We start from the raw sequence: 13755 nt of genomic DNA on the forward strand, positions 1-13755 counted from the left end.
TACGAAGAAGATGTGAAAACCTCAGGACCGAGATTTAATAAAATTAAGGATTTTTAATGCGTTAAGGACAGTCTTAAGTGAAACAGTCCCCCTGAACCCCCCCTTTACTGTGGGTGCTTGGTGGTGAAAAGTACAATGACTATCAGTACATCTGGTGCCGCTTCCTTAATTCATGTTAAAACTCCAGCCATTTTTACCCACTTATTGCTTTTGCACCATTGGTGTAAATTCCACGCAGTGAAAAAGATTCATAACGTCTTAGTATTATGAACTTACGCTTTCCTGAAAAGGTCTAGAGGACCTACGAGTTTATGGATCACACACTGAGAGTCACTGATCTAATCCAGTCTTTGCATTTTATGACAGAGGGGATCTGGAAAAGACCAACCCAAGACAGCCCCACCCGTTAGTGGTAGAACAGGGACAAGAACTCAGTTGTTAGTGCATTCCTCTTTCTTTTTTTCTTTTGCTTTCCTGTTTCAGTTTCAGAAATTTCAAGGTAGATGTTCGTGACGTTCTTTTGTGAATATGGTGATGCCAAAGCATATAATTATTGAACATATTTAGGAAGATTTCTATATTTTTTGCATATTAAACCCTTTGCATATTTTCCCTTCTCTGTACTCACCACTTCACCACTGCTCTCTCTTCTGCTTTTCAATATTTCAGTAGTTACCACTGCTGCCTCTTTAAACAGCATGCTTTGTCTTTGCTGAGTGGAGAGAAGGTGAGGGAGCAGTTGACTGCTTATTCATTTTCTGGTTTAGAATTCCAGCTTTGTGGGGAGAAAAGAATCAGTGAGTTTGGGCTGAAGCAACGACTTCCTTCTTCACCTAGATTAGTTAAAAGTCACAGGAAAGGAAATTGTACACACAACCATTATCTTTCATATCACAACAAGTCATCTCACCGGCCAGCCACCCTCGACCTTCAATTCTCTATTAAAGCTTGTTTTCTCTCTCCCCCTCTCTCCCTCTCTTCCTCTCTCCCTCTCTCCCTCTCTCCCTCTCTCTCTCTCCCTCTCTCTCCCCCTCTTTCCCTCTCTCTCTCTTTCCTTCTCCACTTCCCTGAAGGAGGGAGGTTGTCCAATAAAAATTACTCTTAATTTTGCTTTTGCTTATGTTAATGTTTCATGTGATGTCTTCTTCAATAAAAATTGGTCAGATTTTGAAATTGTAATGAAGGATGCTGAGAGAGGCAGTAGAACCAGACCTAGGCATTGCATTTTCTCTTTAATACCTTCCTCCTGTTTTAGAGTAGTTTTGAGGGAGGTTGGGGGTTGAAAGCAGTTGCAGTGTATGAAAATGAGTATGTCTGGCAAGCCGTAAAAGTAGGTTTGCAGACCCTCAAATGTATTGTTCTCTCATTTTCAAATAAGTTGGATGTTCTTTTGCAAGATGTCATTTTTTCCTATTTCTCATCCAACAATGATTGCTTTCCCTTACCTGTGAACTTTGTGAGCTAAACTTTGTTTTCTAACTTTGTGATTCTTCCCCCATGTCTGTTTTCATTACCCCAAAATGTGATCAGATTTGGCCTTTGGTCACCCCTGTGAATCAACTCTTCCCTAAACCTAGGCCTTTGGTAACTTCCTTTTCTTTCCACAAAACTGATGTTTCTGGTCCTTAGTTACTTGCAAACCATTAAGTCTTTTTTCTTTCTTTTTTAGACTTGTAGCTATGGTTTTTCCCAGCCATTTATTAGGCTCAGAAATTGCCTAGCAATAGTTCTAACTCTTCACAGTGTTTTCCGCTGTCTTGTCAGAACTTCTGGAGCTTGGGTCTGTCCTATGCTTGGTGTATCCTAGGAGCTCCATGGGTGTGTTGAGTGGATGTTATTTTTATCTCTTCTTCAAAGGACATTCTTCAGATTTTTTTATTTTTTTTTTGCGGTACGCGGGCCTCTCACTGTTGTGGCCTCTCCCGTTGTGGAGCACAGGCTCAGTGGCCATGGCTCACGGGCCTAGCCACTCCGCAGCATGTGGGAACTTCCCGGACCGGGGCACGAACCCGTGTCCCCTGCATCGGCAGGTGGACTCTCAACCACTGCACCACCAGGGAAGCCCTGAGCTGTTGTTTATGTCTCAGTATTGGCCAGCTAAATCTCTGAAACACAGAGCTGCACTGGCCCCCCTTCTCATGTCGAGTCCCTCCCACCAAATGTCATGCATTCCTTTCCTGGCAGATGGCCACTTAGCCTCTACTTGAACACTTGTAATTCTTTGGGGGCAGTTGGTTCTGCTGCTGGACAGTTTCATGTTTCATGTTCTCCTTTGCATTGCTCTGAAACTGGATTTTCTATCATTTCAACCCTAATAGTTCCAGCATTGTAGATTATTCAGGAGTATAATATGACTTATACAGGACACATCCTCAGATACCTCAAGATAGCTTTGATTCCCCAACCATCTTCATTCCTCCTTCAGTCTTCTTCTTGCTACTTATGTCCCAGGATGCTCATATTCTTTACGCCTTCCCTAGTTCATACCACTTTCTAGAGTTCCATCTTGCCATCCAACTCTAAATGCCCCTTTCAAACTGACTTCTTCTCTTTGTTATTATACTGAGAACAGTATGAGTTTGGGGGCCTAAAAGCTGGGATATGAATTTTAGTACCATAACTTACTAGGTGTGTGAACTTGATCAGATGACTTACTCTTTCTAAGCATTCCTTTACTCAGATGCAAGAGGGAAATATAATGACTTATAAGCATATTTTTAAGGATTAAAATATGTGAAGGGCTTAGCTCAGTTGTAGAAACATAGCATGTAATAGATATTACTTTTGACTTGATCAATTTTTAAAAAAATCTTTAATTTTTTTATTGAAGTAGAGTTGATTTACAATATCGTATTAGTTTCAGGTGTATAGCCAGTGATTCAGTTTTATATATATATATATAGTTTTATATATTTATATATATATGTGTGTGTGTGCGCACACACACACACACACACACACACACACACACATACCGTTCTGTCTTTGATTTTTTTTTCCCCCACATATGACCTGGTTTTTAGTATTCATTATTTCAAGAATCTCTCCTTCCTCTTTCCATTGTTCCTTGTTTGGATTTTATTTATACCTATAATTTTAAAAGAAATTTTCATTATCTCTAGATTATTTTCCCTCTCTATTTTTAAATTTTATATCATTTAACATGGTTTTCTTGACAAGTATTGTTTTCCTCTGCATGAATTTTCTCAACTCCTGCCTACATTTCTGTTCATATGTTCAGCCTTTATTATTCTTCTTGTGAAGAACATTTCTTCACCCATCTACTGGGTTAATGATGGCTGGGCCACTGCAGGTTACTTAACTTTTCATTGAATCACTTACTTAGTAGCTTTTAGAATCATTTAGTTGAACAATATGCTTTTTAAATTAACTGTTCAGTTAATTTCAATTCAACCGACATTTACTAAGTACTTGTTATATGACATGTATTGATCTAAATGCTATAGGAATTACATAGAACACTTTTATCATTTGTTCATGCAGTCATTCAGTAAACATTTTCTTGAGTACCTGCTAAGGACCAGATTCTGGATTTGAGGTTTGGTTTCAAGAAATTGAATTGGACAAGATTTCTCCTTCAATACATAGAATCAAGGAAAAGTTATAATACAGTGTGGTAATTTTAGTGATCTAGATATGAAACTAGGCATTATGGTCATCTTTGGAGAGACTGCTTCACCAAACCCCTTTGGGTCAGGAAAAGCTTCATAGCAGGAGATACGCTTAAAGGCTGAGTAGGGGCTTAGAGTCCACTGGAAAGATAAGACCCATATACTAGGGGTTAGTTATGTTTGGTTATAAAGCCAACTTCTGAGTTCTATGTGTTATCATTGACTTCCCCACCCCTGCTGCCCAGAATTGCATACATGCAACATTTGCCTTTTTTCTGGTTAGTTTAGGGGCCTTAGAACTAGTGTTTGGGACCTAATTACTGCATGAATGCGTATTTCTGTATTCCAAAGTAGGAATAATAACATAAATACATAAAAATAATCTCATGATGGTAGGACACATTACAAAGTCTTTCCCCATCCATCATCTCATCTCACCTGTTCTTATAGAACAGGTTAGTGCCTGTGGGTTTCCTTAGTGAGTATCTTAAGCATTGTTACAGATAGATATTAGCACAAGAATTAGCACTGAATAATTATGTATGGAGGATTTACAAATAATTCTTTCTCTATGTCAAAGTGATCATACTGTATTGTCTGATTTTATTTAGATCGCAGACCAGCTCTGCCCATAACCAGGTATCTAAGGAAGAGTCCCTTCTCTACTCTGTGCCTCACGTTTGCCACTTGTCAAATAGGAATATTGCTACTATTGTAGCAATATTGTAATACTAACAGTAATACCAATTTCACCTCATTGACTTGAGGTGAAGAATAAAATCATTAACCCATGTGAAAACACAATATATATAACTGATCACAGTTGAAAATACAAAATGTATCTTTTGAGTGACCAGATTGTTGGCTACTTTGTCAAGGTCAATTCAGCTTAATTAAATAATTTTCACTTGTTTCTTAAACTTTCTGAGGTAGCTTTGTGTTACTTTCTTCTGTTTACCCAATAGTGACTGCTGGCAAGTGCTATATGTTCAGTAAACACTTGTAGATTGCATTTTTTAAAGTACCGATCTTCTGAAGTCCAGTGCTGGAAATTTGTGAGCTGCTTATATTTCTGCTTAGCATTCCTAAAGCCTCTGATTTAATTTCTAGATTATAAGTTCCATTGATAGAACCCTTATAAATATCACATGAAGAAGATGAGCATTACCTTTAGGCCATGCAATTTACTTTTTAAAAATATGATTAATTTCAACACAATCAGCCAGGATGTCAGAAGATCTCAGTGCCTTTGATAGATGCTGACAGGTGAGGAAATTAAAATCAGGGAGGGAAGCAATTAAGTACTGGCAAACATTACTTTAATGAGACAACCAAATTGTTCATAAGCCATGGAGTACGTTGTATTCTTGATAAATGTCTTAGGGTATCAGGTGAGCGTGCATTTAAAAATGTTCTTCATACGGGATTTGATGATGGGAATGAAGGACATTCCATGTCTGTCATCTAAAGCCTTTGGCCTAATCTCACATTTCAGTTGCTTTTGGGGTCAGACTTCCTAATAATCATGTTTAAGATTATGACATTGTTTAAGTTATAAGTAATCCTCTCACCACCACCTTTACCAATCCATAAAACTTAACAAAATGCACAAAGTCTAGACAAAATAATTCTTGGCCTTTTCACAGTGGTTTAGGGACAACCATGGTCAAGACTCATGGAAAGAGAAGTAGAAAAATGTATATTTAATACAACTTCTGATTTAAAAGACTTGGGAATTGTAGTGCTAAAACCAGAACCCAGGTCCTCAATCCCCATTCCAGTGTTCTTTTTAAGATAACCCCCCTTGTTCAGAAAGAAAATCTGGGACCACAAGACTGAAGACTTACTTGTTTATTGGCTTAGAGGAAGTTTTTACAAAGCTCTGTCAACTGCTCATTTGTACTATAGCACTTGTAAAGTATCAAGTATTAAGGGGCATCTATACATTGACCTTAATGATTCTCATGCCATTTGGTTGGAATTTTTGTTCCTAATGTCAGGATCATCATCTAGAGTTATGTTGCCTAAAAAATGTTCTGGGGTGCAGTGGTCAATCCAGAGGTTAACCATGGTTTGTGAAAAACCTGTCGAAATAGGTCTCTCTGCTCTCTTCATTTCTCATGTCCTCCCATTCCTCTCTTCTTTTTTCCTTATTCCCCATCATTTTTCTTCCCTCCCTCCCTCTCTCTCTCTCTCTCTCTCTCTCTCTCTCTCTCTCTCTCTCTTCATTTGGCTCCATTGTTCTCTCCTATTTTCCCCCAAATACAGTAGAAATGATGAATTATTTTATACTAGTCCCAGCTAGGTTTGGTGAGTCTTGCTTTTGCACTGATTCGAATTAATAAGTTGAAATTTTGTAAGTTAGAGGTTGATCATCCTGATTTCTTTATTTTTGGTTGAAATTGCTTCTGGAGATGAGAACAGTTTTCTTGGGAGAGGATGGGTGATTTGATAGAGGATGCAGACCTGCCAGGTTCTGGGCCAGCAGTCAAAAAATCTACAGAGGCAGCCAAAGATAACTGACTTTATTACCAAGACGCTAGAGTGGGATTTGTTATTTGTCCCAGATGTCTTTATGGGTCTAGTGGAGAACTCCACTGCATTGGGAAATACTTGAGTTACTGAGGACACGTGCCACTCAAACCGTGTGAGAAGAGGACGGTGAACTTGTTAGATAGAAGGTTTCAGCTTTTCTGCGGTGTGAGATGAAACTTAGTGATGGAGACCCCTTTACGAAAATTCAGTGGTACAGCCTTCTGTTGTTTCTGTGGCTTGTGTTTCAATAGCTTGCTCAAGGATGTCGCATCTCTGAAACTTCACTGGGGAGAGCTGAGAAAGTGTTCATGGTAACCCTGCATCGAACCGTCTTTTGCCTCAGCTTAGTAATGTGTCACCTTCTGGTTAGACCACAGATGTGAAGTCTCTCTCCTTTCACTTGCCAGTGAAGCAGGACTCAATACTAAATGTGCTTTGGTGCCTTGACAATGGACTTTTATTGGGTATATACTCATGTTACCTTTCCCTCCAAATAGAGCGCCCCCAAATGGAAGCCTACATCGTGTAGTAGAAGAGTCCTTACTTGTTTGGGGATCAAGATACAAGGTTAAACTTTTATCTGTTCCATGTTAACCACGTGATTTTTGAAGTTTGGTTTCCTGATTGGTGGAATTGGGGTAGTAAGGTTTCATTGGGGTTATGTCGAGGATGATTTGAGAAAACATGGTCATGAAATATTTTTCAAACTATAAAGCATAATGCTAAAGATGATTAATGTTTTGATATTGGTGGCATATGATAAGAGTTTCTTGCAGAGTATCCTATCAACCATGCTCTATTCATATCATCTGATTTGAGCCCTGTATGAAAATGGGATATACTCATAAAACTTCTCAGAGGTCTTTACTTCTCAGTAAATCTATCCTTATGTTAAAACAAATCCCCTTGTTCTTGCACTCCTGTTGGAAGCTCCATCTCTCTGAACCTAAAGCACGATACAGGCACAAACTTTAGAATGATCTGTGATAAACCTTCAGGCCATTCACCTAAAGCAGTGTTTTTTGCTTTTTGGGGTTGAGGGGACACGTGATTCTTAACTTTTGAGGTTTTGTCATTTGGAACAAAAGTTCTTTGTGCTGCTGTTAGGTGAGACCATGTTAAGATTGATCTAGATAAATATTGTGGTATTTTAAAACTAGGGTCACAAATCAAGCAAATACCCAACCCAGAGATATCCTCTAGCCTTGTGTGCTTAGAGCATCATTCTTTGATCATATAAGTGTGGGCTCATAGGAAGAAATGTTACCGTTTTTTATACCACCGCTGTCCATGCCTATAAATATGAAATAATGTAGGAGAATTTTCCACAAAAAGTTTAACTCATCTTTGGCTATGAAGTAGGTATTATGTGCCACATTTACGTGTAAGGAAATTGACATTTGGGGCTTAAGTAACTTGCCTAAGACCATTGGTAAGAGGAAGACAGGTCTGACTGGCTCTAAATCCCATGTGTTTTTGCTACTTCTTCACATCAATCAAATAGCTGGTTTTATTTCATTATTCCCTCTTCCACTAAGTCTAGTGGATCTAGTCAGTGAGTTGTCTGTCCTTGTGTTTTCCCACCTAATATCCTAGGTATAAAGGAAAGACCACTGGTCGAACAGGCAGAGCTCAGAGGGTTCAGACTCTCACTCTGCCATGTACTGTACTATGTAGTCTTGGACAATTTACCTACTTTTTCTGAACTTCAGTTTTCACATCTGTAAAATCAAGACAGTAATACCCATTTCCCATGACATTTGTGAAGTTAATCGAGAGATGTTAGTTCCCTTCTCATCCTCCTTTTCACTCTGTGAGCTTCTGTTTCCTCACCTAAGAAGTGGGTAGAATAATCTCTTCCTGCTTCTTCACCAGGTTGTCATGGGGTGAAATGAGATAATGAATGTGGAAGTGTTTTGCAAACAAGAAACTGTGGTATAGATAGAAGAGTTTATGATTGTTAATGAATAAATAAGAGCTTGGAACCTAAGAGTAACCTTTACCTGTTTCATTTACAGACACTAGCACTGCAGTTTGCTGAACCTTGTGTCCACTGATCATTCCAAGAGCTAGCTGTCCAAGGTAAGAGAAGCTTGGCATCATCAAGTTTATGAAATGCTGGTAGGCATCTTAGCCAGTAAAGTTTAAGGTAGATTTCACTCCCAACAGAAGAAATAGTAAGGTATTTCATGAGGATCAAAACCTGAAAAATGGCCAAGACAGTGAACTTTGCCCGTTTTATGTCTTCTTGATTTGATTTCTCTTTCAATTCCTAGCTTTTTAAGGTTCAAATCAAAAGCACAAAAGTCTGGGCACCTTGGAAGTATTTAAGTGTCCACAGTATGCCATGTCCTAGGATGGCCTTTTATTTTTTTTTTTAAATTAATTGTTGGAGTATAGTTGCTTTACAATGTTGTGTTAGTTTCAGCTGTGCAGCAAGGTGAATCAGCTATACATATACATATATCCTCTCTTTTTTGGATTTCCTTCCCATTTAGGTCACCGCAGAGCATTGGGTAGAGTTCCCTGTGCTATACAGTAGGTTCTCATTAGTTATCTATTTTATATATAGTGTCAATAGTGTACATATGTCAATCCCAATCTTCCAATTGGGATTGGGATTGACATATGTACACTATTGATACTATGTATAATAGTATCATAGTCTTCCCTCCCTGCCCCCCCCACTCCCCCTTGGTATCCATATGTTTGTTCTCTACCTAGGATGTTCTTATCTAGTGCCTTCTTGTATCCCCAGTGAGTATATAGCAGGAGGGCTTTCTCTCCAGTTTCCTGGCTGTCGATTGAGTGCATTTTTCACTACACTATGCTACCAGTGTTACCTGGCTCTGAAGGGGCCAAACTTTACTCGTTGGGTCTGTCACTGCCTCTTAACTGCCCAAAACACATCTCAAAAGGACATAATCTAAGGCTACAACAAAAAAAATCTTAAGAATACAGGACATGAGTTAGAGTCTTTCGAAACCCAGGGCCTATAGTGTCTTCATTCCACTCTCCTGGGGAACCAGTGTGAAGGAGTTGGGACTTTGGCAGAAGAATACATTCTTCTTGAGTTTGTCAAGAAAACAGTGACCAGTTTAACAAAGACCCAGAATAGCCAAGGCAATCTTGAGAAAGAAAAACGGATCTGGAGGAATCAGGCTCCCTGACTTCAGACTATACTACAAAGATACGGTAATCAAGACAGTATGGTACTGGCACAAAAACAAATATAGATCAATGGAACAGGGTAGAAAGCCCAAATATAAACCCATGCACATATGGTCACCTTATTTTTGATAAAAGAGACAAGAATATACAATGGAGAAAAGACAGCCTCTTCAATAAGTGGTGCTGGGAAAACTGGACAGCTACATGTAAAAGAATGAAATTAGAACACTCCCTAACACCATACACAAAAATAAACTCCAAATGGATTAAAGACCTAAATGTAAGGCCAGACACTATAAAACTCTTAGAGGAAAACATAGGCAGAACACTCTATGACATACATCACAGCAAGATCCTTTTTGACCCACCTCCTAGAGAAATGGAAATAAAAACAAAAATAAACAAATGGGACCTGATGAAACTTAAAAGCTTTTGCACAGCAAAGGAAAACATAAACAAGCAAAAAGACAACTCTCAAAATGGGAGAAAATATTTGCAAATGAAACAACTGACAAAAGATTAATCTCCAAAATTTACAAGCAGCTCATGCAGCTCAATATTAGAAAAACAAACAACCCAATCCAAAAATAGGCAGAAGACCTAAAAAGGCATTTCTCCACAGAAGATATACAGATTGCCAACAAACACATGAAAGGATGCTCAAAATCACTAATTATTAGAGAAATCAAAACTACAGTGCGGTATCACCTCACACCAGTCAGAAAGGCCATCATCAAAAAATCTATAAACAATAAATGCTGGAGAGGGTATGAAGAAAAGGGGACCCTCTTGCACTGTTGGTGGGAATGTAGATTGATACAGCCACTATGGAGACCAGTATGGAGGTTCCTCAAAAAACTAAAAATAGAACTACCGTACAACCCAGCAATCCCATCACTGGGCATGTACCCTGAGAAAACCGTAATTCAAAAAGAGTCATGCACCACATTGTTCATTGCAGCTCTATTTACAATAGCCAGGACATGGAAGCAACCTAAGTGTCCATCGACAGATTAATGGATAAAGAAGATGTGGCACATATATACAATGGAATATTACTCAGCCATAAAAAGAAACGAAATTGAGTTATTTGTAGTGAGGTGGATGGACCTAGAGTCTATCATACAGAGTGAAGTAAGTCAGAAAGAGAAAAACAAATACTGTATGCTAACACATATATATGGAATTTAAGAAAAAAAAATGTCATGAAAAACCTAGGGGTGAAACAGGAATAAAGACACAGACTTACTAGAGAATGGACTTGAGGCTATGGGGAGGGGGAAGGGTAAACGGTGACAAAGCGATAAAGAGGCATGGACATATATACACTACTAAACGTAAGGTAGATAGCTAGTGGGAAGCAGCCTTATAGCACAGGGAGATCAGCTCGGTGCTTTGTGACCGCCTGGAGGGGTGGGATAGGGAGAGTGGGAGGGAGGGAGACGCAAGCGGGAAGAGATATGGGAACATATGTGTATATATAACTGATTCATTTTGTTGTGAAGCTGAAACTAACATACCATTGTAAAGCAATTATACTCCAATAAAGATGTTTAAAAAAAAAAAACAAAAAAAAAAAACAAAAGGTTCTGAAAAACCTAAGTGCAAGACGGGAATAAAGATGTAGATGTAGAGAATGGACTTAAGGACACAGGGATGGGGAAGGGTAAGCTGGGACAAAGTGAGAGAGTGGCATGGACACATATACACTACCAAAGTTAAAATAGATAGCTAGTGGGAAGCAACCTTATAGCACAGGGAGATCAGCTCGGTGCTTTGTGACCACCTAGAGGGGTGGGATAGGGTGGGTGGGAGGGAGATGCAAGAGGGAGGAGATATGGGGATATATGTATATGTATAGCTGATTCACTTTGTTATAAAGCAGAAACTAACACACCATTGTAAAGCAATTATACTCCAATAAATATGTTAAAAAAAAAAAGAAAACGGAGACAAGTTTAAAAAAACAAATAAGGAAGCATAAAATTTATTTTATGTGTTTAAGGAAGCATAAAAAGTTTTAAAATTTGGAAAATGTGAGTTTTCCTCTGCAGATAACCATCTGATATCTGTACTTCCCAGCTAGCTCCTTTATGCTCTCTCTAATCTTCTAGAAGTCTTAGCCAAAAAGAGGTGAAGTAGTCACTATGGTGATCCTAACTGCAGGCCCTATAGAATAGCAACTTTGTGGAAGATTTGATATCAGCATTTCAAGTACTGTAAACATTTGTACTGATGAATATTTTGATTATCCCTTAGGTATGTTCTTTCCATGATCTTTTTTTTTTTTTTAATATTTATTTATTTATTTAGGCTGTGCCAGGTCTTAGTTGCAGTACGTGGGATCTCTTAGTTGCCGCATGCGGGCTTCTTAGTTGCGGCATGCATGTGGGATCTAGTTCCCTGACCAGGGCTCGAACCTAAGCCCCCTGCGTTGGGAGTTTGGAGTCGTAGCCACTGAACCACCAGGGAAGTCCCTCTTTCCATGATCTTAAACATAATTTTTTAAGATTATGTTTAAGTAATCTTAAACATAAGATTTAAGATTAAATCTTAAATTTAATCTTAAATAAAGATTACGCGGGCCTCTCACTGTGTGGCCTCTCCCGCTGCGGAGCACAGGCTCCGGACGCACAGGCTCAGCGGCCGCGGCTCACGGGCCCAGCTGCCCCGCGGCACGTGGGATCCTCCCGGACCTGGGCACGAACCCGCGTCCCCTGCATCGGCAGGCAGACTCTCAACCACTGTGCCACCAGGGAAGCCCAAACATAATTTGAAAAAAAATTTTTATTGGAGTACAGTTGATTTACAATGTTGTGTTAGTTTCAGGTGTATAGCAAAGTGAATTAGTTATATATATACATACATCCACTCTTTTTTAGATTGTTTTACCATATAGGCCATTACAGAGTACTGAGTAGAGTTCTCTGCAGTAGGGAATTCCTATGCAGTAGGTCCTTATTAATTATCAATTTTATATATAGTAGTTTAAACATAATTTTAATTACACAGACCTTTGAAAGAATTGAGGTTTGTTGGTACTGACCCATATTTGCAGGAGTTAGCAATTTAGAAGTGAGTGGAAATTTTGGTGTTACATTAATACGGTTTTCAAAGCTGATATTCATCATACACATGGAATAAGAAGAGGTCATGTGCAAAGAAGGCTGGTGAGGGGGCACATAGGGACTGTGAAACTCTTCTGTGAGCAGATCAGACCTAGAAGCCACTTGTGTTGTTTAGGCTTTATGCTCGTTTCTACAAAAGAGAGGTTTACTAAAAAAAAAGTTGGTAGCCAAAAATACAGGAGTGACTCCTGCCCATCTTTTTGTCCCTCTCTAGTCCATAAAACACCTCTGCAAAAAAATCCTTTCCTATGTACTTCATGTATTTTCAGGGATAAACACATCAGAGAAGAATGTACTGTAGACATGTGATACCATAATTTCTGGTGGCTCTGTTAGGCAGAGATCTATTTGTTCACTTAGAAACTGCAGTTATTATATTAACTTTCCTCCAAATGCCAGTTGTTAAATATTAATAAAATAAATTTTGAAAAGTGGTTAACTCTGCTCCCACTTCCTCACTGAAACCCATCTTGAAGCTACAAAGAAGAGTTTAAGCAAGGCTGGAAAGCTTATGAAAAATTGCTCTTGAGAAAGAGGAATTTCATCTATCTCTCTATCTCTCTATCACTCCATCCATCCATCTATCCATTCATCTATTCATCTATTTTTTTATTTTGGAAGTAGATTTGGTGGGGAAAAAAGGATAAAATCTTCTCACATAGCCTTTGGAAGGTAGAGAAGTAAATATTCTGGGGGCATGCTACAAGAAATTTAAAATAATCTTGTGGTAATAATTGGTGTCAGTGGCAGTAATGAAGAAAGAATAACAGTTTAAATAAATAATTAGACTTGACAGTAGATGTGTCAACAGGTACCCACTTAATTAGTGTAATCATTGTGTTTCTCAGCTTTCAACATTGATCCACTGACTGTGGTGTGTTCCATGTCCCATTTCCAAACCGAATCTATTTAAAGCTGTACTCCATGGAATCTGAAACTGTATCCCCTGTTTACTATTTAGAGCTGATACCTGATGTTCTTTAACAGGGAAGATCTGTACTTGAGCAAGAACAGGCTTCTGCCTTTGGTAGACTGTTGATTATCCCTGTTTTCCACAGGGTGATTCATTAGCAAGGATGAATAATGCACAGTTAATTCTCATGGACTTGTCTATATTGCTACAGTGAATTGTTTATTATAATTTGGTAGAAGCAGCCCTAGTCTGCCTTAAATCCAATAAATCAGTTATTGTTATTTGAGGTAGAGTTATTGTTATTGAGTTATTGTTATTTCAAAATATTTGAAATTATTTTCTTAGTTACCTGGATAGAATCTCATCGCTTGCAGGA

General features: G+C 38.6%; 1 protein-coding gene across 6 annotated transcripts in view; it reads left to right on the forward strand.

Moving 5' to 3' along the window:
• LPP (LIM domain containing preferred translocation partner in lipoma) overlaps positions 1–13755 on the forward strand; it is a 700420-nt gene that overhangs the window by 172615 nt on the left and 514050 nt on the right. For all 6 annotated transcript variants that reach the window (XR_012331429.1, XM_019946127.3, XM_073804014.1 and 3 more), the window contains one exon: positions 8186–8249. The gene's annotated coding sequence lies outside the window, so the exon portion shown is untranslated. The remainder of the gene's footprint in view (positions 1–8185; positions 8250–13755) is intronic.

The sequence above is a fragment of the Tursiops truncatus genome, chromosome 4 (genome assembly GCF_011762595.2).
Source record: "Tursiops truncatus isolate mTurTru1 chromosome 4, mTurTru1.mat.Y, whole genome shotgun sequence".
NCBI lineage: Eukaryota > Metazoa > Chordata > Mammalia > Artiodactyla > Delphinidae > Tursiops > Tursiops truncatus.